General features: G+C 36.5%; 2 long non-coding RNA genes across 2 annotated transcripts; one reads left to right on the top strand and one right to left on the bottom strand.

The window, feature by feature from the left end:
• Positions 1 to 990: 990 nt before the first annotated feature.
• LOC125924556 (uncharacterized) lies at positions 991 to 9,934 on the bottom strand. The gene is made up of 5 exons (XR_007458467.1): positions 9,783 to 9,934; positions 8,614 to 8,682; positions 4,232 to 4,306; positions 2,734 to 2,874; positions 991 to 1,390 (listed from the first exon to the last, which is right to left on the bottom strand). It is a non-coding gene; the product is annotated as an uncharacterized LOC125924556 (long non-coding RNA).
• Positions 9,930 to 26,644, top strand: LOC125924555 (uncharacterized). The gene is made up of 3 exons (XR_007458466.1): positions 9,930 to 10,247; positions 11,577 to 11,783; positions 26,415 to 26,644. It is a non-coding gene; the product is annotated as an uncharacterized LOC125924555 (long non-coding RNA).

The raw sequence follows: 26,644 nt of genomic DNA on the forward strand, positions 1-26,644 counted from the left end.
ATCTCATTCTCTCCTTCCTTCTTTCCTTCCTCTTCATTTTTCCATGTGTTGTCCACTCTAAATTCTTGCCAAACAAGTATTCTTACATCCCTACACAGGAGAGCGCTGTTTTTAAACTTCAGTAAGTTTAAATTTAAGTAATTTTTTCACTTAGACTTATCTTATGCAATTATAGTCATCAAATCAGTAGTTCTCACACATCAGTACACCCTGGAATCACCTGAAGAGCTTGCTTGTTGAACCAGATTGCTGGGCCTCGCTCTGAGGTCTCTGATTCAGTAGGTCTAGGGGTGGGGCTTGATAATTTGCATTTCTTGCAAGTTCCCAGGTGATGCTGATGCTGTTTGTTTGGGAATCCCATATCAAATTGTGGTTTTGCTGGGCTAATTATGTGTAAACACGAACCCATATGTTTTCTAATATAATAATGGATGTTCAGTATGTAACTATGAAAACCAATGTTTGCTTTGTGAACCACCAAGAAATTTTCTCACCTATCCCACCTTTTCTGGAAGAATTTTCTAGCAGATCTCACTGGATTCCCCTGATGAATTACCCTCTGTCTGGTTATTCTTACTTCTCCATTTTCTTTTACTTGTACCGTAAATTCAGAATGCCTATACTGTTAGCCGATGACATATAAAATATCACTTAGCATACCCTATACTTCGAGCATAAATATAAAGGGGTTATCAGGTACCCATTAGTTTTGGCGGGGAGGAAGGTTTGTCTCAAGGAATCAAGGGAAAAGTGCCCACACAACATTCATTAGCACAGAAAGCCTGGTATTCACAGTATAACTTCGGACAGCTCCCGACCCTCCCTTTTCCTGATCTTTGCCCCTAAATCTGGCTGAATGACATTTTTCTGAATCCCAGAAAGCCATGTTCTCTTCATCATATTACTTGCAAACCAGTATTTAGTAAGTAATGGGTTTGGAGAACCGCATTTAAGGATGGATGTTTATTGATATACATTGACACCGATGAATATAAGTGCAGATTCGATACGTAATATGACAAGGAGATTACTGAGATATCATCATTATTTTTTCTGTTATTGTCTAATGATCATTACTGTCACTAATGCTCTTAACAAGTCAACAATGACAAGGTCAGCAAAATCAGAAAGGAGATGAAAATTCAAGACATTTTCTAAAACCGCCTCTCAGCTCTTTAGGTTAAGACGCTCGTACTATATTTTCACAAACAAAATGAAAATGCACACCTTGCTTCCTTTCACCCTTAGGAATTCCCTTACAATGCTGTTCTCATCTGGAATGTCTTCCTTTCTCACCTCTATCAATTCAAACTTGACCTTTGCTTTAAGGCGCAGCTGGAACACCACCCCTCTAACAGAGCCTTCATCAATCTTTCATTCCTGGGAACACCTAAAGCAATTATGGAATGTACAGTTTAGCACTTATATTCTGTCATGTATTTTTCAACATTGTTTAATAAAATTTTCCCCTCAACTGAAAAGAGTGTCCCTTGCAGCCCCAATAACTGTACTATTTTCCCATTGGTTCATCTTTGATGGTATTTATATGTTCTAATAACTCCTAAAGAAACATCTAATTATACTGCTTTTCTTGTTACTTAAATCCATTTCTTATCTTACTCATAGTTGAAAATCGTCGGAGTCAAAATTTTGCTATTAATTCATTGTGCGATCGTAAATTTTATATATGTGTGTATCTTACCTCTTGCCTTCTTCATAATTTTCGTTTAATTTACTATGGCCAATACAATGTAATTTTACAGAGAACTGGTCATTTTAACTCAAAGATTTGAACATGGAGTCCTAGTTTTAGATTAGTTGCCTAAACAAATAAATAGGCTCTTAATAATCCTGACTTCAAAAGTCAAGAAAAAAGCACCCCTAATTTTGTATCCATAAGAAAGAAATTATAAAGCATGATATAATTTTCCTGCTTCGGGGAAAAAAAATACATAATAGCTAGCATCAGGAAAGTTAAAGTTGTGGCTACAAAACATCATGTAACTAGTTTATTTGCATTTTTCTTTTGTCAACAGCCATTTGGCATCTTGTAGACAATGCTAATGTCTATACGATGCCAAAATATTTACCGTAACAGTCAACTGACATGTGAGGGGAAATCAACATGATTTCTTTCATACCCTTGGTGCTAAATCACTGGCTCAACTTATTTTTTTTAATGGAACCAGCCATATTAACTGGAAGTTTATATCCTAGTCTCTCCAATTTAGGCTAAGAGTGAGGAAAACATGGATATTTCTTTTGTCTCTGCCAGGAGGCCCTTTGCCGCTCTGTAAAACCTACAGAGGAGTCCTGGCTAAGGGAGACAGGTCGGGTCTAGGGGCAGCCTGCTGAGGAGGAAGGGGAAATGCATTATCGATCACAAACAGAGATTGTCTCAAGAAGCTTCTACCCGCACAAATAAAAGCTCAGCTGAAAACTGTGGTGATACTGAAAGCATGGTAAATTGATTCAGAGGAGGGGACAAACCACTTTTTGATCAGAAAAGGCCACCATTCAGCATTTTCCCTTTCCTTAAAGGTACAGAAAATAGTATTAAACTAAGCAGTAATAAGTTATGTCCTGCCATATTCTAATTACACCATAGTTGTTTTTTCTCCCCTTGCATTTGACGATAATTCCAATTCGGACAGTTTCCACTGAGGTGTAAGAACATTCCACTGTAACCTGTAAAACTTATTTTCCAAAAAAGTTCTGAGGTAAAACAAGTACCTGATACAAAAGGGAAATAAACCTTGGAGCCAGAAGCCTTGGATCCAAGCCTCCTTCCTTATTAACCGGTTCTGTTTTACCATTACCTAGTTATGTCAGCTTGGCCCGGCTGCTTTCATTGCCTGAACTTAATTCTCTCATCTGTAAGATATAATTACCAATAACCATTTTACCACTCTGTGGTGAGAGTAAATGAAATAACACATAGACATATTCTTTGTCAACTAGAAAAAGCCAAAAAAATAAAATAAAATAAAATAAAAAAGTAAAGTAAAATAAAATATAAAATAAAATAAAATAAAATATAAAATAAAATAAAATATAAAATAAAATAAAATAAAATATAAAATAAAATATAAAATAAAATAAAATATAAAATAAAATATAAAATAAAATAAAATATAAAATAAAATAAAATATAAAATAAAATAAAATATAAAATAAAATATAAAATAAAATAAAATATAAAATAAAATAGCAGCAGCCCAGATCACTGACTTCTTTGTTGTTATTCATACCATCAAAGAAGAAAGGGCTATAGAGCTGTCACACCTTGTCATGTACTTTTCAAAGCTGCACCAAGCTTTATCAGTGTCCCTAAAAATATGGGTGCTTCAAGTTCCCACCCTCTTATGAATATTTAGTGGCAACTTGAATAAAGCAGCTGCATGATTAATTTAATTTTTCTTTTCTTTTGAAAGTTAGTGATGTGTGGGCAGAATGCATTTGGCCAGTGAAAAGTTTTTTAAAAAGTGCACAAGACGTAAAGTGCCAAACAAAGGTGGCAACCACATAAAAAACTAAACCAACTGACTCCAGTGTAATTCAACCTGCAGTGGTGGACGACATTGTCAGATCCATAGAATGTGGAAAGCTGGAAGAAAGAAATCGAGTTCTCCTCCTCTTCCCTCATGAGATAATCCCCTCTACAGTTTCATGACCAGCTAGATGCTCTTCATTACATCCTAGTCAGGAATTTTCTTCTCCCCTCTATAGCTAATGTGTCAGCTGATCTCACTGTCATCCCTTAAATGCACGACAATTTTTCTAGATTCCTTCTGAAATTTTTTTCTAGGTATCACAAATTATGATATCCACCCCTGGCATGAGATATCAGAGAATCTTCTAGGGAGAAGGAGCAAGGGGCATGACTTTCAAAGTACTAAATATTTTCAAAAGTTCGTTCAGCCAAATGGAGATTTACACAATCCTAAATACATATCATTTGTTTATGAATGTTTCCAGGTCCCCATACAATTTTTTTTTTACCAAATGGTAATTTTTTTAGCAGATATTCTGATACTCTCACCATACTAGTAATTTTTAGTATCTTTTTATTAAGTATACTTAATTTATTTAGTATCTTTTTATTAAGGTTGTGATATTGTAAACACAGCTTGGCTTATTTTACACATAAAATTAATGCATATGTAACCCATTAACTTAGATTCAGAAATTAATTTATAAAAATAATGTATTTTCAATTTTAAGTTCTTACCATTCTTTAAGTGCTCTAACATCACTGCTCTTCTTGTTCTACAGCCTTTTTGTCAAATGTAATCAGGGACTTTACCTGAAATATAAAGCCATAAGTTTTTCCACCCACAGGTGGAAAATTGAAGACATTTGTTTTATCAGGAGCTGGATAAAGAACAAGAAAAATTGAAAAGAGAAAAAGGAAAATTGAAAATGTTTTAACTCATATTCTCCAGGCTGCAGAAGACTGTGACTTCAAAATAAAGTACTTCCTTTTTTTACTGATTTATTTTGGTACAGGCACTCATCCTGTTTGACTCAGGAATGCTAGGCTTTTATTAGATTTCCCACTCCCAGGTACCTCTGGGAATGCTGAGAGCCGTTGTTATATGTTCTCAAAATCTTTCCTGGTACTCAGCAGTCACTTGGAAAAACCAACATCTTAACTCTGGACCCTGTTCCCTGGCTCTGAGTTGAGTTTCACTTCATGTGTGTTTCAGGGTGAGGGTGTTTCTCCCTCTTCTTTAGCTTCACCCCAAGTACAGTGACAACCTCAACCTTCAAGTCCCTAAAGAACAACGGGACTATATGATGCTTAAGAAGACTATTCCTAGAAGCAACCAGAGAAAGGAATTATAATACAGAAGACTTAGAATCGGTTGTAGTTATTTTCAGAATCTATAGTCAAGGGTCTCTTGGCACCATTTTTCCCCCTTAGATCTTACCCTGCCTCACTGCAGTAAAAGCTCAACATCCCTGTCATACTTCTCCTCTTCTACTTCATAGAGTCCTGCTTAAGTCTTGGTGGATAGGCAAGGTGAACTTTCTAAATACACCTCTTCTCCTGTAGTCTATATGCCAACTCAATGAGGCCAGAGAGAAAAGATATGACTTTTCCATCCCTCTGACTCCCCCAGGAATCCTCAATTTCAGCCCTGACTGACCTCTCCTTAGCCTGATCCATGGGGAACATGCATTCTCTTTGGGAAGAACACTATCCCCCACCCACAGGTGTTGGTGTTCCAGGCTTCCCTCAAGATAATTCCACAATTCAAAGAATTCTCTGTGTATTTCCAAAAGTGCGAAATGCTAAGAATTAAAAAATGTCAATGGAGTCAAGGAAGTTGAGATTAAGCCATAAAGCTCTAGTTTCTGTTTCTAGCATTTTGTGAGTAAATGCTTGCACAGGAAAACTCACAAACACATACATCCCCTAAGAACAAATGAAGAAAAAATAATAGCCAATCTAAGTCAGAATCATATTATCAAAGAGAACATTTGCTATCCCAGTCTTAAGTATCATCATATGGGTTTTTCTGATTTCAGGATTTTCTCAAAAAGAAAATATAGGTAACTTTCTGTCTGAATAACTTTAAAAATCCCACAAAACTGCTCAGAGTAGACAAAAGGATCATAACAAGAAGATAAGGAGAAAAACAAAAGACAAAAAACACCTCTACCCTAGAAGGTAGAAATTAAGTTCTAGTAACTTGTTTAAGACAATTTTTTTAGAACAATTCTAGATTCATGGCAAAATTGAGAGGAAGGCACAGACATTTTTCCTACACCTACTGTCTCCACACATGCATAATCTCCCCCTTTATCAAGTCCCCCAGCAGAGTGGTACATTTGTTATAACTGATGACTCTCCACTGACACAATATAATCACCCCAAATCCACGATTTACATCAGGGTTCACGCTTGCTGTTGTCTATTCTATGGACAATGTATAATGTCCAATATTCTATTGGACAAATGTATAATGACATATATCCATCATAATAGTATCGTACAGTTTTCCCACTGCCCTAAAAATCCTCTACCTAGTCATCTCTCTCCTCCTCACAATCCTTGGCAACCACTGATCTGTTTACTCTCTCCATAGTTTTACCTTTTCCAGAATGTCATAGAGTTAGAATCAAGTATGCAGCCTTTTCATATTGGCTTCTTTCACTTAGTAATATGCATTTAATGTTCTTCCATGGATTGTTAATTATAAGTTAGTGAACATTCTATCTTATAATTTTCCTAAAGTGTGTGAACAAGTTTCTATATGGACATGCGTATATGTTGTGTTATACTTACTCCAGATCCATAAAAATGTAGGGCAGTTTAATATTTATTTTACCACTTGCTTGAAGTTTACTAATTTCTTTATAGCACTTCCTAAATCTAAACCTTTAAAATCACTGAAAATATGTTATACTAAACTTCCAAGCAGTCACCAGCTCCATTTTCGAATAATGTCATGTACCAGGCTTTTAAAGTGTAAACATATTTTCAAGATCTTTGGCCCTTTGTGGTCGATAGAATCCTATGATAACATCAAATGAGTAACACTCTAGTATAGCAAGTGTGGGCAGGACCTAGAACTGGCTTCTGACCAAAGGGATATGGAAAATGCAATGGGATAGTCATGGCCCTGGTTACATTACATTTTATAGCAGGCGTGGATGGACATTTCAGATGTAATTAGGGCCTACAATTAGTTGGCTGTAAATTAATAAAGAGCAAGATTTTATTGGGTGAGCCTGACCTAATCCATTGATGATTTTGAAAGAGGGTTTAGAAGTCAAAAACTCTCTTTCCTAGTAACCTCGAACAAGCAAACTACCGTGAGTTTTACTGTTGCAAGAAAACGAATTGTGGCTAGGGCCACATAAGTTTGTGAAGAGGACACTGGGCCTCAGATGAAACTCCAGCCAAGGGAAGCCCTCACTTAAGCCCCTGTGAGATCGTGAGCAGATAGTCTAGCTATAGTGGCCATTCCCAGATTTCTGACTCATGGAAACTGTGAGCTCCTAAGTGTGTGTTGCTTAAGCTACCGAGTTTGTACTAATTTGTTACGCAACGATAGAAAACCAATACTTCTTTAATCAGAAAACATTTATTAAGCACTTACTATGTGCCAGGAACTACTCTAGCATTGGGGGTACAACCCTCAAAAAGACAGGAAAAGTCCTTGCCCTCAAGAAAATTCTATTATGCGCTGAAGGAGTGGGTCACTGCAGTACTCCATTTAATACAACCAGCCTTTTCTCTTTTTATCTGAGTCATGTCAGTTAGTTGGAGGTTTTCTGTTTCATTAGGATAACACTAGCTGCTACAACAGAGAAATCTCCATACGTCAGTGTTTTAATATAATACAAATGTATATATATATATATATTTTTTTTTTTTTCTTGCACAACAATTCTGTGAGAATGTTTGGCATATAGCATTCCACATGATTCAGGACAAAGAATCTTTCCATACTCTGACACCACCATCCCCTCCAGGTCTCATGGTATTTTGCTTACAGATTAAGCAAACACACTTCTCTTTCCCATGGAGAAAAGAAAAGTGAAAGTAGAGAAGGCACATTTGTTTCTTTATCAGTTCGGCTTGAAGTGGTGTACCTTCACTCGTATTCCATTTAGAAGAGTTCATCTCATGTAGTCAGCTGCACAACGGCTTCTTAGCAAGTAATCTCCATTATGGAAGGGGAACATGGATATTTGCTAGACAGCTGGATGTGCCTGCCAGAAATCTTAATAGCTTGATATTTGGCCTCAGGTAGACCAAACTATATTATGGTCATTGAATGGATGAATGAATGTGCTTAGGTATACATTTGGGAATGATGTAGTATGCGAATTGAGCCCATAGGGTATCATGAACATCTTGTTTTGGTTTGTGCAATCTTCCTTCTCACTTCTCGTAACACATTCTTTGTGCTTTGTCTAGAGCCATAAAACCCACTGCCAACCACTGACAGGGGAACACACTGGCCAGGCCTTGTCATTCCAAGTGGACTGAACCAATCTGGGCCAGTCAGGGTTCTCCATGGGTTTAATAGTTGGAAGGATGCAGATACAGGGCTACCAGCAGTTGTCATGCCCTTCATAAGAAGAGCGTTCATGAGAAAGAAAACCTGAGAGACCACTAGTGAAGCCCCAGCCCAATGTTATTTTATTTTCTCATTTTCATTTATCATACATCATTCGTACTTATATTTTACCTGATCTGGTTCCTAAAGAATGAGCAGCAGGGAGAGACAGGAATTAATTAACAATGAAGACAAGTGTGTGAATAATGCAAGGGAACATGTATAGAAGATGGTGGCCTGACTGGATGACAGAGAGGACAGAGGCTTAAAGGAAGGTGCAGTTGCTCAGTAAGATGGGGCCATCCCAGAAAACATCTTTAAAGCTGGAAAACTAGTGTGAGGTTTCTTCTGTGGGTGGTAAGTAGACATTAAAAATTTTGAAAAAAAAAACAGTTATATTGGATCATAAAACTAAATTAAGAATCCATAAAACTTCAGAGTTGGAAAGACGTAGAGATCATTGTATCAAACACTTCTATTCTCTCTATAATTAAGTTCAAGGTCAAAGTTGAAAGTTGGATGATTGGAAATTTACCTTGGGGGAAAATGAAAAATGGAATAGTGCAGGGTGATGTCACAGTAGGCTTGAGTTAGGAAGGCGGTCCTGAAAAAGCAAGGATGATTATTAAAAGCATTCCATAGACAGAAACAAAGTAAGGAAAAGTTACACGCATGGAGACTTTAATTAAGGAAATGGAGAAAGATGCTACCGCTGACCAAAACGAGGAAGTTGAGTGAGAATGCCAGTTCAAGGGAAATACCACCAATTCTCTTTTAGATGCACACGTTTGGAGTATGTTGAGTTTCTGAATATAGCATATCACTCGGGAAAACTTTCCAGTAGAACTAGTTACAGAGCACATATTATGGGCTAAGTACTGTGATAAATGATTTATAGATATTATCAAATTCGATCCTCACCACACTTCTTGGGGGTGTTTAACAAGATGGTTTAGCAGCTTTCCCTAAAGTTCCCCAACTACTAAGGGTCAGGGCTGGGAGTTTCGCCAAGACTCAGCTGTTTTCCAGGCTCATATTCTTGATAGTGATGTCTCCCATTATTTTGCCTCCCTGAAGTTAACCAACATGACTCCGTGACTACCTACATACAGGATCTGAAGAAGGTGAAAGGGATAGATACTCCCAAAGCATAGGTGTATATATAGATGCTTAAATTATTCATATAGACGTAACGTGGTGGCTTTGAAAAAGACATGAGTCACTTCTCAAGTTGTGATAATAAAATGAGAAAAGCGTACAGAATAAAGGCACAGTCTTAAACACCCACATCCACAAGAAAGTCCTCACCAGCAAACAAGAGCTAATAACAGGGCAGAAAAAGCAATCTCAGAAAACAGAAGATTTAGAAATGGCAGGTTTTAAAGTCTGTAATACCTTAGAAACCAAGGAAGAGGTTAAAGAAGATGGATTTGATTACTTTGGTCAAAAGCAATAAAAAAAAATCAAGCTAAAATTGTGAAAAATAGATTTGGCTATTACCGTACATAGTGATCTTAGAGGGTATAGTCCCCTATTAATGCAGAACTAGTTTGGGGTGGTTAAATAGAGAATTCGAGGTACGGAAGTAAGAACACTAGGTCTAATCCTGTTTCCACGTGGATTTTTGTCTTCATCTGTCTCTACTTCATATAATCCTAACCGCATATAATCTATATTTCTACATTCGATACTGTATCAGCATACCTATTTCATTCGGACTTTGATCCTTTGCTATTTGGTCCCCTCAACGATTCTCAGACCAGCCATTAGTTCACAGGCATCTACATGTTCTAAAAAGAACATATATTGCTGTCTGTGTTCTAAATCACAGTGACTTAGAACAGGCAGAAATCCATTACAGGGGAAACCAGTGGGAAAGAGCTGTGTCGTGATAAAGGAAAGCGGACAGCCTTGATAAAGCTTTTTAAAGGAATTCCTTCCTTTCCCCACTGTTACCTGTCTGGCCGCAAATCACTCACAGCCAGACGCAGCAAGGCTTGCAAGAGCTGACTTACTGGCAGAGACCAAACTGTGTCACTTCTCAAAGTGGGAGTAGCCAGACCTGCTGCAGAAGCAGCCTTCCTTCTAGATTTCAACATGGAATTTTTATGTGGTTGTGCGTGCTCCTCTTCGGTGTTATAAAACAGTCAAGCAAGATGAATATGGCTGGTAATTTATACTGGAAACTTGCATTGAATTATACTTGGATGACTTATTAAATGAAGGATATTATCAATATTACATCTGTCATAAATGAAAAACTCCACGTTTGAATGGATCTAATCCATTCATTGTTTTATGAGCACGCTGGCCTCCAGAGAGAGTCACAAATCCAAATGATGTTCCTGAGTGATGGATTTTATGTTCTCTTCTCAGGCATGGCTGAAAAATGTGCGAAATCCTTATGTAGAATGAGGGTTCCCCTCTGGCCAAGCATCGAAAGAGTCTTTTATAGAAAAATTTCACGCGACTATCAGAAAATGTTTCTGTCCAGCTTCAAAGATTAGGAAAGGCAAGGTGGTGAGTGGCAGATGGGTATCTCGGCGTCAGATAAACAGAACTGCATAAAACCTCTTATTTACTTAGTAGTCCCCATAAAATCATTTGATACAAGAGCCTGGATTTGGAAGTCTAGGCTTCCTCCACTCAGTGATCATCGTTTAATTCACCCATTGTGTTTTGCAACAAAGCTCAGGAAATTAAAAACTGCAACAGTTTCCTCATTTCCTTAAGCAAATTCCCTATTATATATGATATTTTGCTTTGATTTGTCATGCTTAATCTCTCTTTGGTGAACTGTAATATCTTCCATGAAAGGCAGGATCCATTTTGTGTAAACTCAAGTCTAAAATAAAAATGGCTGGCTGGCAATGTTCTTTAGAAGCTTTACACATCCTCTCTTATTTAATCCTATAAGGGCTCTATAAGATAGGTTATATTATTATACTAATTTTCAGGTAAGAAAACTGAGGAATAGACAGTGTTGTCTGTTTTTCTCAAAATAAATAAATAAACTTCAAAAACATAAAAAAATAAAGTAAAAATTGCCTCATGTTAAACACTGGGCTTCAGAACTCTGGAACTCTCACTCTTAATCATTGACTATAAGTCCTCATAAAGGCACTTTAGAAGAAAATCTCCCAGTGTGAATATACATTATGCTACTGATTGAAAAGTGTCTAGTGTAACAGATGAAAAAGGGATCTCAACAAAGCATATCTTTTTGAAATTTCATAGTAGGAATGAGGAGTAGTAACTAAAAGCTTCAGAAAGAATAAACATCACCTTCTCAGAAATGGAGAATCACATGACGTAAGGCATTTTAAACTAAGTTTCATTACTAGAAAGATCACAGAGAACATTCTCAAATTTGGAAGAAGTAAATTTTAGCCTAGAATTTTATGCCCAGTCAGTCTTTTAAGCAGTAGACGATAGAATGAAGACATTTACAAACAAGTATGATCTGTGAGAACTTACCTGCTATGAATTCTTTTTTAGGGAGCTCCTTCCGAGTGAACTGCAGCAAAAGCAAATGAGCAAACCAAGAGAGAAGACACTGGATTTGGGAAACCATGACTGAGATACAAGACAGCGATAATACCAGAATCATGTCCAGGCCCTACATCCTGAGGAATCCCGAGATCTCTGAGCCAAGACTGAAGCCAAATAAGGAAAAGCTTCAGGGGAAGGTCATTAAGGAAAGAGGTAATTCATTAAAATTTTTAAATGGTGTCGTGTTTGTAAAGAAAAAAAGAAAGATGACTCTTTTAAGTCACTGACATGGAGAATGGAAGAGAAGGGATATTTCAGAGAGAGGAATTAATAGTTTGATGATGAATATACTGGGGAAAGAATTAACAATGGGCAGAAGTAAGAAAAAAGAGATTTTGAAACAGATGAGAGAATGTATGCCGTGTTTCTAAGATGACGACGTTAGAAATTTATTTTATCTTTCTGACTAGGCCACCTCCAAAGTGTCTTTTTTCGACTCTCCATTATCTGACTGGGAAGATACCTTTTTTTGTGGGTGATGAAGAGGAGGAGGGATACTAAAAGGGCTTTCTTCCCCCATCCCACCTCCACCTTTAGGGAGTCACCACGGGAAGTCAACCAGATGAGAAAGAGACTAGATTTGTAAGCAGAATTGGCCAACCTGACCAAGATCCAGAGAAACTTTTTATGCAAGTTTCCAAGTCTACGCTGGTATTGCAGGGGTCAAATGGGGAAGGAGGTGAGGAGAGACACCTTTAGCAAAGGAATCAACATTGAAGCCTGGAGGAGTTAGTCAAGCCAAAGTGAGCAGTAGGGAAAACTTTCCAGGCTGAGGCAACAGCTTGGCAAGAAGTGAGAAGACCATATCACATTCTGGAAACTGATAAGAAGTTGTTCCATGTGACTAGATTGTGAAAGATCTCAATTCATGTTTGAAAAAACACACCAAAAAGGAGGAGAGTAGTTCAGAAAAATCCTTGCTGGAGGGAAGGACCTTCCAAACCTGAGCCAGTCAATGTGAAACGGTTCCGAATCCATGTCCAAACACGAGGAACTGATGTCCCAATATATCTAAAAAATAAGAAAACAGAACAAACTCATGTGAGTAGAGAGGTAAAATTTTATATATAAATCCACAAAGCGAGAAAAATAGTGGAAAGCAAATGTGATCACACTGAGTAAAGAGAATTTCCATTGTGCTCAGACATGACGTAGAATCAGCTATAGGTCTGGAAGCCTGAAGTAACAGGAAGAGCGTTTGTAAACTACTTTCTCGTTATGACAGTCATGAACATTGGATGTTCCTATTCCAGATGGTAACGCTGGTTGCCCCCAGGGTGCGTTGGGGCTATGGCTCCAGGTGATGCCTGGGGGAAGAGTGTGTACAGGATGGAGTCAGGAAGTGAATGCCCCTTGCACAGTCTCTGTTCAGATCAACGTAGCTGGGCCAGTAAACAGGGACCTGAAGTGAGGCTCGCTAACCTAGAGGAGACCATTTGAAGTCTAGTCAAAATAGCAATCGCTCAAAGACAACCACTGCCCTCTGAAATTTGAACAGTGACAGGAATCAAAATTAATTGCGGACATTTACGACGTTTTCTGATCCACACCAGTATCACATCAAAAGCGTTGTGTTTCTTACTCTAGGGGTACACGAGCATGTGTGTTTTTCACACAAAGGTTGTATTTGCTGCTTATGCTTTTCTTACTAACCATGTTCCACATATTTTGGCTGCCTCTGTATTCTGCTACCATTCCATAACCATGAGATGAGAGAATAGAAGAAATTATTCAGGAAGTGAGTCAGCCGTCATTTTGACAAAGTATACTTAAACGTCTTATGGGAGCTCCTTCACCCTCCAGAAGGAGACACAGACTGTGGACTTCTGATAGCAAAGTCACAGTTGTGGGGAATATAGCTTTTAGCAAGAGGAAAAGGCTGAGGCCTAGAGAAAAGGAGGCCAGGAGGAAGCAACGTGGGGTTTTTAGGAGAACAGGAAGTGTTTGAGAAGCATATGTGGGCAATGGATTTCACTAGATTAGAAATTCAGGGACAAACGTTCATATGAAAAATAACACGCACATTTATCTGTAATACAATCTCTGCATATATCCCCTGAAAATCCAAGTGGTTGAGGATTCTGTGGCGTGAGGCCTCAGTCGTTTCTCTTTCCCTTAGGGACATAATTAATACTCATTACCACTAAAATAAAATAACTAATAAATACTTTTAAAGTACTCACTAGATATCTTTATACAATGGCTTCAAGATAGAATATATCTCTTTGAAAGCACAGAATTCTTTTGTAAAAGGAGAATAATGAGGGTATTTTTCAAAAATTAAAAAAAGGGAAGATACATGCAAACTCTACTACATTTTTCTCTTATTACAAGTAGATTATGAATTCCTTTTATAAAATTTAGAAAGTACAGATTAGCAAAACTACACCCAGGTTTTCCTACAAAACAAATTTGAATCACCTCCTAAGCATACCATGAATATACTTACTTATCACTAACTGGTCTCCACAAAATCATTTTTTTTTTCCAATATATGAAATTTATTGTCAAATTGGTTTCCATACAACACCCAGTGATCATCCCAAAAGGTGCCCTCCTCAATGCCCATCACCCACCCTCCCCTCCCTCCCACCCCCCATCAACCCTCAGTTTGTTCTCAGTTTTTAACAGTCTCTTATGCTTTGGCTCTCTCCCACTCTAACCTCTTTTTTTTTTTTTCCTTCCCCTCCCCCTTAACTTTCTGTTAAGTTTCTCAGGATCCACATAAGAGTGAAACCATATGGTATCTGTCTTTCTCTGTATGGCTTATTTCACTTAGCATCACACTCTCCAGTTCCATCCATGTTGCTACAAAAGGCCATATTTCATTTTTTCTCATTGCCACGTAGTATTCCATTGTGTATATAAACCACAATTTCTTTATCCATTCATCAGTTGATGGACATTTAGGCTCTTTCCATAATTTGGCTATTGTTGAGAGTGCTGCTATAAACATTGGGGTACAAGTGCCCCTATGCATCAGTACTCCTGTATCCCTTGGGTAAATTCCTAGCAGTGTTATTGCTGGGTCATAGGGTAGGTCTATTTTTAATTTTCTGAGGAACTTCCACACTGCTTTCCACAAAATCATTTTTAATGATGGTTTACCATTCCATTTTATGAATATTCTATAATTTATATTATCAGTTATCAATGGTTGGATATTTGGCTTCCTTTTGCTCCCTCCTCTTCTTCATTTATTGCTTTTAGAACAAATAAGGCTGGTTTTTGATATTTCTTATCCATTTTTAAAATTTTTCAAAGCTTCAAAGGAAAAACAAGGGAAAACACTGTATCTCTATATACGTGGGTACATGATCTGTATGCATTAACAATGAAAAAATAAAATAAAAACTGCCCTTTAAAAAATTGCCATTGCCTTGGCCAAGAATTAAAACACTTAAAATGGGGCTGCCTGAGTGGCTCAGTCGGTCGAGCCTCTGACTTCAGCTCAGGTTATGATCTCGCGGTCCATGAATTCGAGCCCTGTGTCGGGCTCTGTGCTGAGAGTTCAGAGCCTGGAGCCTGTTTCAGATTCTGTGTCTCCCTCTCTCTCTCTGCCCCTCCCTGCTTGCTTGCTTTCCCTCTCAAAAAATAAATATTAAAAAATAATTTAAAAATACTTAAAATGATTACAAGAAGAAACGTAACCATTTCTTTTGGTTAAAATGCTAAAATCAATGTACGCAATTATCTAGTGGGGATGAAAGTTGCGTGTGACAAGAAATATCTGGTCTATGTGAAGATCTATCAAACATCTACAAAGGGAAAGAAGACTTGATTGACATCCTCAACTGACATCCCACATTCAGATTTATGTTATTAAAATAATAGATTACTTAGGGTAGAGAAGGAAGTGTCATGTTTTTTTTTCCAAATTCAGTCTGACAGGGAGGTGTTAGGCCTAAGAGCTTATAAGAAACCTTTAAAAATTAAACTTATTTTCATTTATGCTTGAATAAAAAGTTATTTTGAAATACATCTCTTAGATGTGCAATTGTACAATGTACCTGCCTTCCACTAGTTTTTAAGTTTTATTTTATTTATTTTGGGGGGGAAGGGGCAAAGAAACAGAAGTGCAAGCAAGAATCATCCGCCCTGTCAGTACAGAGCCCCATGAGGGGCTCAGTCTCAAGAACCGTAAAATTGTGACCTGAGCAGAAATCAAGAGTCAGACACTTAACCAACTGAACTACCCAGATGCCCCTGCCTTAAAATTATTTATTGACTTAGGATATATCCCAAACTTGGTAGTTTCTTCATGGTCTAATGTTAATGAACTCTCATAAGTAAAATTTCTGACTCAGTAGGAAGCTGGGCTTCTAGAATATGAATTCAAACACTCTCCTTTTACTCGTCAGCCTATGGTGTTTACACATATGGGTACATCTGCTATTGCTCTAAGAGTGCATTACACCCTCCTGCTTATCCTGCTCTCTCATTAGACAGGAAACTTCTTGAGGACTGGAACCTTATCTTTCATGTCTTTGGGTCTTCATTTTGTTAAATAAATTAATCGTCAAATTGCCTCTTTGTTGAGTTGGCAGGCGTACATCTTCAAATACATTTGGTAGAAAGGACACTGGCTTCTGGAAGAATATAAAACTATTCTAGGGGCACCTGGGTGGCTCAGTCGTTAAGCGTGTGACTTCAGCTCAGGTCACGATCTCGAGGTCCGTGAGTTCGAGCCTCGCGTCGGGCTCTGGGCTGATGGCTCAGAACCTGGAGCCTGCTTCCGATTCTGTGTCTCCCTCTCTCTCTGCCCCTCCCCCGTTCATGCTCTGTCTCTCTCTGTCCCAAAAATAAATAAACGTTAAAAAAAAATAAAAATAAAATAAAACTATTCTAAATGTTCTGTTTTGTACTTTATCACCACTTATTTATCTGTTCTCAAGTACTCATGGCTAAGGCATTTTAAGCAAGAAAATAAAACATGACGTGACAATGAAAACAGCTTGAGATTAAGCTGACCCTCACACTTATCCCATGAAAAATAAAACTGAGCCCTCCGTATTCGATCTAGTTATTGAAATGGATGACAGATAATCCCACAGTAAGATGATACTAACAAATAAATTTTAGGCTTCCATGTTGAGGTGGGAAGATTTTCTATATTTCTCTCAATCTCCTTTCTGGTGTTTTTAGAACTCATCTTCTATATTTGGGTCCATAAATTTGGGAAGTTCAATGACCCTGAAGAATAAATGAGCAAATAATAAGGTGAATGTGAGACTTGGTAGACTATAATTGAAACCCTTTTTTCTTCTAAACATAAGAATTACTTTTACTCACATTTTCCTTTAGACACAGACTATTAAACTGTACTTGAACTCCTTGTTTTAAAACATATATCACTACTATCCACATCAGGCTCTTTGCTAAGAAGTCTGTACTGTGCCAATAGCAAAGATGATACGCAGGACAGGGTTGAATATCAAAATGTGTCTCTTTGTTGACAACATTTTGTGCAGGTTGAGTCACTCATACAAAAGGAAATTATTTACTTCATTTCTATTTATTTACAATATCTTAGAAATGATTTGATGGCAAGCCATTGTCACTAAAAGAGAAAGAGTGACATCTGGTGGAATAACTTAAATTTATCCCAAAGTCCTGTCCTTAACATTTCTACTCTCTCGAAATAAGTGTTTAAAATACACGTTCTCTTCCTGGAGAACAAATGTGTCTCTATGATGGGAACTGGCACCTGCTCTGTATCTTGATATGATTTTATGGTACCAATACCAGTAACAAATTCCCTTCTGAAAATAAAAATATGGTGATTTCTCAGTAGCTGTCCATAACAATAAATCTTTAAAAAAAAAAAGAAGAAGAAAGAAAAAAAAACTGATTATAAGAATTTGAATCCTCTACCCTTCTAGCTATTTGAACAATGCAACTTGAAAGCAGCAAGCTATAAACTATGTACAAAAGTATATAAACATGCTCATATATATGTATGTATATTATATTTTTATATACAGATCTTCCTTAATGATGAGGTTTTGTCCCAATAAACTCACGGTAAGTTGACAAAGCACTTAATACACCTAACCTATTGAACATTACAGCTTAGCCTAGCTTCGGGTTTAGATGCTCAGAACATTTACATTAGCCTAGAGTCGGACAAAATCATCCAACACAAAGCCTGTTTTATAATAAAGTGCTGAATGTCTCATGTAATTTACTGAATACTGCACTGAAAGTATAAAACAGAATGGGTCATATGGGTACAGAATGTAAGTACATTGCAAGTACTTACATTGTAAGTACATTGTTGTTTATCCTTGTGATCACACATATGACTGGGAACTGCAGCTGGCCCCTGTCCTGCATCACAGAAGAGTATTGTACCACATTTTGGTAGCCCAGGAAAAGATCCAAATTCGAAACTTGAAGCATGATTTGTACTGAATGCATATTTCTTTCTCACTATGTAAAGTTGAAAATTTATAAGTCAAACCATTGTAAGGCAGGGACCATCTATACGATATATTTAGTATAATTATATATGTGTAATATATATATACTCACATAATTGTGAGTAAAGGCAATATGGAGGAAAGTGCAATATGATTTTATAATGTTCAAGAGGGGTTGACCCAGACCATCATAAATTTATAGGTCTTCAAATGCCTGTGGAGCATATAATTTTTTAATTAAATAATAAATGAATATGAATAGTGAACCACAAAATAGCCATAAATTACAATGTCCAACACCATACAGCAGCCACAAAGGGTTAATGTTTCCATGATTATTAATTGTACTAGATGTTCTGGAATGTGAGTTATTTGCAAGAATTGTGTACTACAAATTAAAGCCAATGGTCTCTGTAGGTTACATGGAGTGCAATCTTGAGAGATAGTCACAGTCTTAGACTTCGATTCCCACAGACCTGGGTTAAAATCCTGGTTCCACTAGCTGTATAAATTGAACAAGTTACATAATGTCTCTGTATCTTACGATCTCAACCAGAAAAATGGGGACAAATATCAATGGAGTTGTGGGTATTAATTGAAAAATATACGTAATACATTTCAGCAGGGTGACTAGAAAACAGTACTTATTTGTCATTGGTATGGTTAGTCTATTAAACCCTTTGTGTTTCACATATTTAACTGTAATATACTGTGTGACATAATATGTTATATTACAAATTTATTGTTGTGTAAAAGTTTCTTGGAAGGTACTGTTTTATGTTAATAAGAAATGTCAGAACTACACAGTATTTGAGAGCTTGAAGTCGAGAAAAAGGAACTTGGAGCAGACAGATAATGCAGAGGATATTAATAGTAAATTATTCTCAAACAGATAAGATACCTCATTCATAAAATAAAAAACAGAATGCTGTAAGAACAGACTTTTTAAAGAATGAGGAATAGCTCTTTGGAATTCAAAATACAGTAATGGAAATAAACATTTTGATAGACTAACTGAATGATAAAATTGTGGAACATTCCAGAATATAGAAAAAAATTCAAAGAGATGACCAATAAAAAAGACAACATAAGAAAAATAGAAGATGCAGGTACAACATTTGGCTAATAAAAGTTCTAGAAAGGAAATGAAAAAACAGACATCCAAAATTTGTTTTCAAAAAACTAATGAAGAACATAAAAATTTCCCAGAATTAAAGGCCAGTTGAAGTTGCTAAAGTCTCCCATACAATGAATTTAAAAATTTGCACATTAATGAATATCATTGAGAAATTTCAGACTAATAAGAATAGAGAGAATTTATTGAAAAATTATCAGAAGGAAAACCAACAAACAAATTTAGAATATACACAGACTTCTTAACAATAGTTGTTGAAATTAGAAAACAATAGTGTAATACATGCCTTGTTATGTACAAGGAAACCAACCCCCTAAGGCAATCAGCAGATTTCTCAGAAGAAACTTTGCAAACAAGGCTAGAGTACCATGACATATTCAAAGTGCTGAAAAGAAAAAAGCTTACAATCAAGAATACTCTATACAGCAAGGTTATCATTCATATTTGAAAGAGAAATAAAAAGTTTCCAAGACAAGCAAAAGCTAAAAGAGTTCATCACTATGAAACTGCCCTTAGAAACAATAGTGAAGGGATTTTGTTAAGCTAAAAAAAAATGGCACTCATTAATAATAAGAAAGCACACAAAAGTAAAAAAAAATCTCACTGGAAAGGTAAATATATAGTAAAGGTTGTGGATTAATTACTTATAAAGGTACTAAGAAAGTCAAAAGACATAAGTAGTAAAACCGACTAAAACTACAATAACTAGTGAAGAGATACATAAAATAAAAAGACATAGAAAGTGACATCAGAAAAATAAAATATGAGCAGGTGAGTAAAAATATAGAGTTATGGAATATATATAAACTTCAGTTTCTATCAACTTAAAATAGACTATTGTAAACATAGAATGAAAAATGTGAACTTCACCATAACCACAAAGAAAAAATTTATAGTAAATACACAAAAGAAAATGTGAAAGTAATCTAAACATAACACAAAAAAATCATCAAACCACAAAGGAAGAGAGAAAGAGAAAAATAAAGGAACAGAGAGAAACTATAAAAACAACCAGAAAACAATTAACAAAATGACGGTCAATACATATCTATTAATAATTACGCTAAAAATAGAGTAAATTCTCCAATCAAAAGACATAGAGTGGCTGAATAGCTTCAAAAAGATGGGACACATCTATATACTCTCTACAACACACTCACTTCAGGAGCAAGGATACAAACAGACTAAAAGTGAAGGGATGGAAAAAAATATTTCATGCAATGGAAATGAAAAGAAAGCTGGTGTAGCTGTATTCATATCAGACAAAGTAGACTTTAAAACAAAGACTGTAATAAGAGACAAAGAGGGACAGTGCATAACGATAAAGGGATCAATCCAGCAAGAAGATATAGCATTTACAAATATATATGCCCCCAGCAAGAAGATATAGCATTTACAAATATATATGCCCCCAACATAGAGAACCAAAATATATAAAGCAAATATTAACAGACCTAGTGGGAGAAATTGACAGCAATTCAAACATTTGTTTTGCCACAGTGGTATAAAACTAGATATAAATAAGAAGAAGAAAAATGGAAAAAGTACAAATACATGAAGATTAAACAACATGTTCCTGAACAACTACTGGGTCATAAAATAAATCAAGGGAGAAATAAAAAAATTACCTAAGACAGATGAAAAGAGAAATGCAACGTATCAAAATCCATGGGATGCAGCAAAAGCTGTTATAAAAGAGAAGTTCATAGCAATACAAACCTACTCAAGAAATGAGAGAAATATCAAATAACTTCACATTGGAACTGAAAAAAGAGAATAAGAAAGTCCAACTTTAGTAGAAGGAAGAAAAGAATAAAGATCAAAACAAAAATAAATAAAATAGAGACAAAAAACACAATAGAAATGATCAATGAGACTAAGAGCTGTTTCTTCGAAAAGATAAAGATTGACAAACATCTACCAAGAAAAAAGAGAGAGAGTTCCAATAAATGAAATCAGAAATGAGATAGAAGTTACAATTCATACCACAGAAATATAAAGGATCATAAGACTACTAGGAATATGCCAAAAAATTGAACAATCTAAAAGATGTGAATAGATTTGTAGAAATTTAAATCTTCTCAGAGTAAATCATGAAGAGATAGAAAATCTGAATAAACAAATTACTCATAAGGAGATTGAATCAGTAATCAAACATGTCCCAACAAACAAAATCCAGGATCAGATGGCTTCTCACTGGTAAGTTCTACCAAACATTCCAGGATGATTTAATATAGCTACCCTTCTCAAACTCTTCCAAAACATTGAAGAGGAGAGAAATATCCAAACTCATTTTATAAGGCCAGCCTTACCCTGGTACCAGAAATAGACAAGGACCAAGGACAAGCTGAAAGCTTTTGTTTGAAATCAGGAACAAGACAAGGATGCCCATTATTCCCATTTTCATTCAACTTAGCATTGGGTGTCCCAGCCACAGCAATTAGGCAGGAAAAAGAAATAAAAGGCGTACAAATTGGAAATAAAGAAGTAAAACTGTCACTATTTGCAGATGAAATAATACTATATACATAAAACCCAAACTTCGCCAAAAATCTGTTAGAACTCATAGATAAAATCAGTAAATTTGCAGGATACAAAGTTAGTAACAAAAATCTGTTGCATTTCTAGAAGTAAAAACAAACTACTAGAAAGAGAAACCAAGAAAACAATTCTATTTCAATTGTATCCAAAAAAATAAAATACCTAGGAATAAATTTAACTAAGGAGATAAAGGATCTATACACTGAAAACTGTAAGACATTGATGAAAAAAATTAGAGACACAAATGGAAAGATATTCCATACTTATGAATTTGAAGAATTAATATTGTTAAAATGTCTACTATCTGGGGCACATGTGTGGCTCAGTTGGTTAAGTGTCTGACTTCAGCTCAGGTCATGTCTCATGGTTTGTGGGTTCGAACCCTGCATTGGGCTCTGTGCTGAACACTCACTCAGAGCCTGGAGCCTGCTTTGGATTCTGTGTCTCCTTCTCTCTCTGTCCCTCCCCGCCTCGTGCTCTGTTTATCAAAAGTAAATTTTTAAAAAATGTCCATACTATCCAAAACAATCTACAGGTTCGATATAACCTGTGTCAAAAATCCAATCGCATTTTTCACAGAACTAGAACAGATAACTTTGTAAGGAACCACAAAAGACCCTGAATTGTCTAAACCATCCTCAGAAGGAGGATCTCAGATGTATCACTCTCTTCGATTTCAAATTATACTATGAAGGTGTAGTAATCAAAACAGTATGGCATAAAAACAGACACAGAGCTGCTCTATTCCACAGAGCAGTGGAACAGAATAAAGAGGCCAGAAATAAATGCACATACATACGGCCAGCTGATTCACTACAAAAGATGCAAAGATATACAATGGTGACAGGATAGTCTTTTCAGTATATGGTGCTGGGTAAACTGGACAGCTACATGTAAAAAGAAGGAAAGCAGGCTGGAAGGACAGAAGAAATTGGACCACTATTTTACACCATATACATAAATTAGGACTCAAAATGGATTAAAGATTTGAATGTAAGATCTCAAATCATAAAATCCCAGGAAGAAAATATAGGTGATAAACTCCTTAACATTGATCTTAGCAATTGTTTTTGGACCTGACTCCAAAGGCAAGGAAAACAAAAGCAAAGCTAAGCTATTGGGAGTTTATCAAACTAAAAACCTTCTGTACAGCGAAGGAAACAGTCAACAAAATGAAAGGGCAACCTGATCAATGGGAGAAGATATTTGTCAATCATATATCCAAGAAGGGGTTAATATCCAAACTATATAAAAAACTCACACAAGAAAATCCAATTAAAGAATGGGCAGAAGAGGGGCACCTGGGTGGCTCAGCTGGTTAAGTATCAGACTCCTGGTTTCAGCTTAGGTCATCGAGCCCCAAGAGGGTCTCTGTGCTGTCAGGGAGGAGCCTGCTTAGCACTCCCTCCTGCACTCTTTCTCCACCCCTGCCCCGCTCACTCACACTCTCATTCTCTTTCTCAAAATAAATAAATAAACATTAAAAAATAAAAGAATGGGCAGAGGATCTAAATACACATTTTCCAAAGTAAACATACAGATGGCCAACAGGCACATGAAAAGATGTTCAACATCACTAAGTATCAGGGAAATTCAAATACAAACCACAAGGAGATATTATCTTACCTCTCAGAATGGCTACTACAAAATAGACAAAAAATAACAAGTATCGGTGAGAATGCTAAGAAACGGGAATCCTTGTGCACTATTGGTGGGAATATAAACTGGTGCAGTCACTATGAAAAACAGTATGGAGTTTCCTTAAACAATTAAAAATAGAGATACTATATAATTCAGTAATTTCATTACTGGGTACCTATCTGAAGAAAATGAAAACACTAATTTGGAAATATATGTACATCCCTATGTTCATTGTAGCATTTTTTACAATAGCCATGATATGGAAGCAACCTACGTGTACAATAGATGAATGGATAAAGAATATGTGCTGTGTGTGTGTGTGTGTGTGTGTGTGTGTGTGTGTATAATGTGGTGTGTGTGTGTGTATGTGTATGTGAGTGTGTGTGTATATATATATATAAATATATATATACTATATACTATATACTATATACTATATACTATATACTACGATGGAAGACTACTCAGTCATAAAAAGAACAAAATCTTGCCATTTGTGACAATACTTTCTGGTTTTTTTTTTATGTTTATTCATTTATTTTGAAAAAGTGAGAGCATGTGCAGGCAAGGGATGGGGAGAAAGAGAATCCCAAGCAGGTTCTATGCTGTCATCACAGAGCCTGCTGCAGGGCTCGATCTCACGAACCTCGAGATCATGACCTAAGCCAAAACCAAGAGTCTGATGCTTAGCCAACTGAGCCACCCAGACACGCTGAGGGTGTTTCTTTTAAAAAGCAGAGTATGCATGATATTTTGAAATAGAGAGGCATACCAGAAGAATAAATGAAAATAGTCCTAAGAGGTTTACTTCTAGTGAGCAAGTATTAAGGTGGGGTGTGGGAAGATAACTGTAGTTTGTTTTTAATTATGTGTTTTATAGTATATTTTTCTCTGTAAACTGTGTGTGTGTGCATGTGTGTGTATTACTGTGATAACTATTTTTTTTAATTTTTATTTTATTTTTTTTCAATTCTTTTTTTTTATTACTTTTATTTATTTAATTTACATCCAAATTAGTTAGCATATATTGCAACAATGATTTCAGGAGCAGATTTCTTATTTCCTCTTACCCATTTAGCCCATCCCCCCTCCCACAACCCCTCCAGGAACCCTCTGTTTGTTCTCCATGTTTAAGAGTCTCTTCTGTTTTGTCCCCCTCCCTGTTTTTATATGATTTTTGCTTCCCTTCCCTTATGTTCATCTGTTCTGTGTCTTAAAGTCCTCATATGTGTGAAGTCATATGATATTTGTCTTTCTCTGACTAATTTCACTTAGCATAATACCTTCTAGTTCCATCCACGTACTTGCAAATGGCGAGATTTCAGTCTGTTTGATTGCCAAATAGTACTCCATTGTGTATATATACCACATCTTTATCCATTCACCCATCAATGGACATTTGGGCTCTTTCCATACTTTGATTATTGTCAATAGTGCTGCTATAAATATGGGGGTGCATGTGTCCCTTTGAAACAGCATACCTGTATCCCTTGGATAAATACCTAGTAGTGCAATTGCTGGGTTGGAGGGTAGTTCTATTTTTAATTTTTTGAGGAACCTCCATACTGTTTTCCAGAGTGGCTGTACCAGCTTGCATTCCCACCAACAATGCAAAAGAGATCCTCTTTCTCCGCATCCTCCGCCAACATCTTTTGTTGCCTGAGTTGTTAATGTTAGCCATTCTGACAGGTGTGAGGTGGTATCTCGTTGTGGTTTTGACTTGTATTTCCCTGATGATAAGCGATGTTGAGCATTTTTTCATGTGTCAGTTGGCCATCTGGATGTCTTCTTTGGAAAAGTGTTTATTCATGTCTTTACCCATTTCTTCACTGGATTATTTGTTTTTTGGGTGTTGAGTTTGCAGAGTTCTTTGTAGATGTTGGATACTAGCCCTTTATCTGATATGTCATTTGCAAATATCTTCTCCCATTCTGTCGGTTGCCTTTTAGTTTTGCTGATTGTTTCCTTCACTGTGCAGAAGCTTTTTATTTTGATGAGGTCCCAGTAGTTAATTTTTGCTTTTGTTTCCCTTGCCTCCAGAGATGTGCTGAGTAAGAAGTTGCTGCGGCCAAGATCAAAGAGGTTTTTGCCTGCTTTCTCCTCGAGGATTTTGATGGATAACTATTTATTTTTAAACAAAATTTCTTTCTTGGGGCACCTAGGTGTCTCAGTCATTTAAGCGTCCGACTCTTGGTTTCAGCTCAGGTCATGATCTCACGGTGGTTAGATCGAGCAGAGTCGGGCTCTGTGCTTGGGATTCTCTCTCCCTCTCTCTCTGCCACTCCCCTGCTCAGGCGTGCTTTCTCTGTCTGTGTGTGTGTGTGTGTGTGTGTGTCTCTCTCTGTCTCTCTCTCTCAAATAAATAAATGAACTTTAAAAAACAAAAAGAACATTTATTTCTTCTGCTGACCTGACATCTGCCTTCTTACCTTCTGGTCCTAATTACAGTCTCCAGAAGAAAATAATAATAATAATAATAATAGTCTCTCTTCACCGTAACTATCTTTCAAGTACTTTAAACCAGAGCTCGTGTTCTTCCTTCAGTTTTCATTTATAAGATAAGGGTAAAATTGCTCAGGTCATTCAACCACACCTCACATGAAATCATTCCCTTCCCTCATCTGATTGTTTTCCTCTGTACTCAAGAGAGTGGTGTCCAGAACCAAGGCTGATACTCTGGATATAGTCTAGCTAATTTACAGCAACGCTATCACTACTTTCATTCTGTATATTTTGATCCATTAAGGCAACAAAGATCACATTAACTTTCTTAGAAGTTAAACTGCATTAATGCTTCGTATTGAAATCTTAGAGCCTTTTCCACATGTGTGATTTTTAAGTCACCTGTCCTATATTTGCATCTGTGTGGTTTTCATTTTCGTGGAGGACCTTACATTTCTATCTATTAACGTGTGACTTATTAAAGTCCCCGTATTGTCCAACTGAAAAGAAAATATATTTGGCTTTTCATTTACTCACAGAAAATATTAGCTATTTCTTCCAAATTTGTGCCCTCATATATTTGATAACTGTTCTTTCATTCAGGTCTTGAGTAAAACTGACGAACCCCAGCCAAGCTCAGAAGACCAAGCCCTTCAGCCACCAGAACGTGCGTTTCAGGTTAAAAGCCATTTATTAATCAGCCTTACATTACAAGTTGTCCGCCCATTGGAAGTTCATCAGATCTAACCAAGCACCAGATACTTCAAGTACACGACAGTCCTCTTTATCTTAGCCATTTATTAGCCAGGTCATTAAAAAGATAAATTAATACA

The sequence above is a fragment of the Panthera uncia genome, chromosome F2 (assembly GCF_023721935.1).
Source record: "Panthera uncia isolate 11264 chromosome F2, Puncia_PCG_1.0, whole genome shotgun sequence".
Taxonomy (NCBI): domain Eukaryota; kingdom Metazoa; phylum Chordata; class Mammalia; order Carnivora; family Felidae; genus Panthera; species Panthera uncia.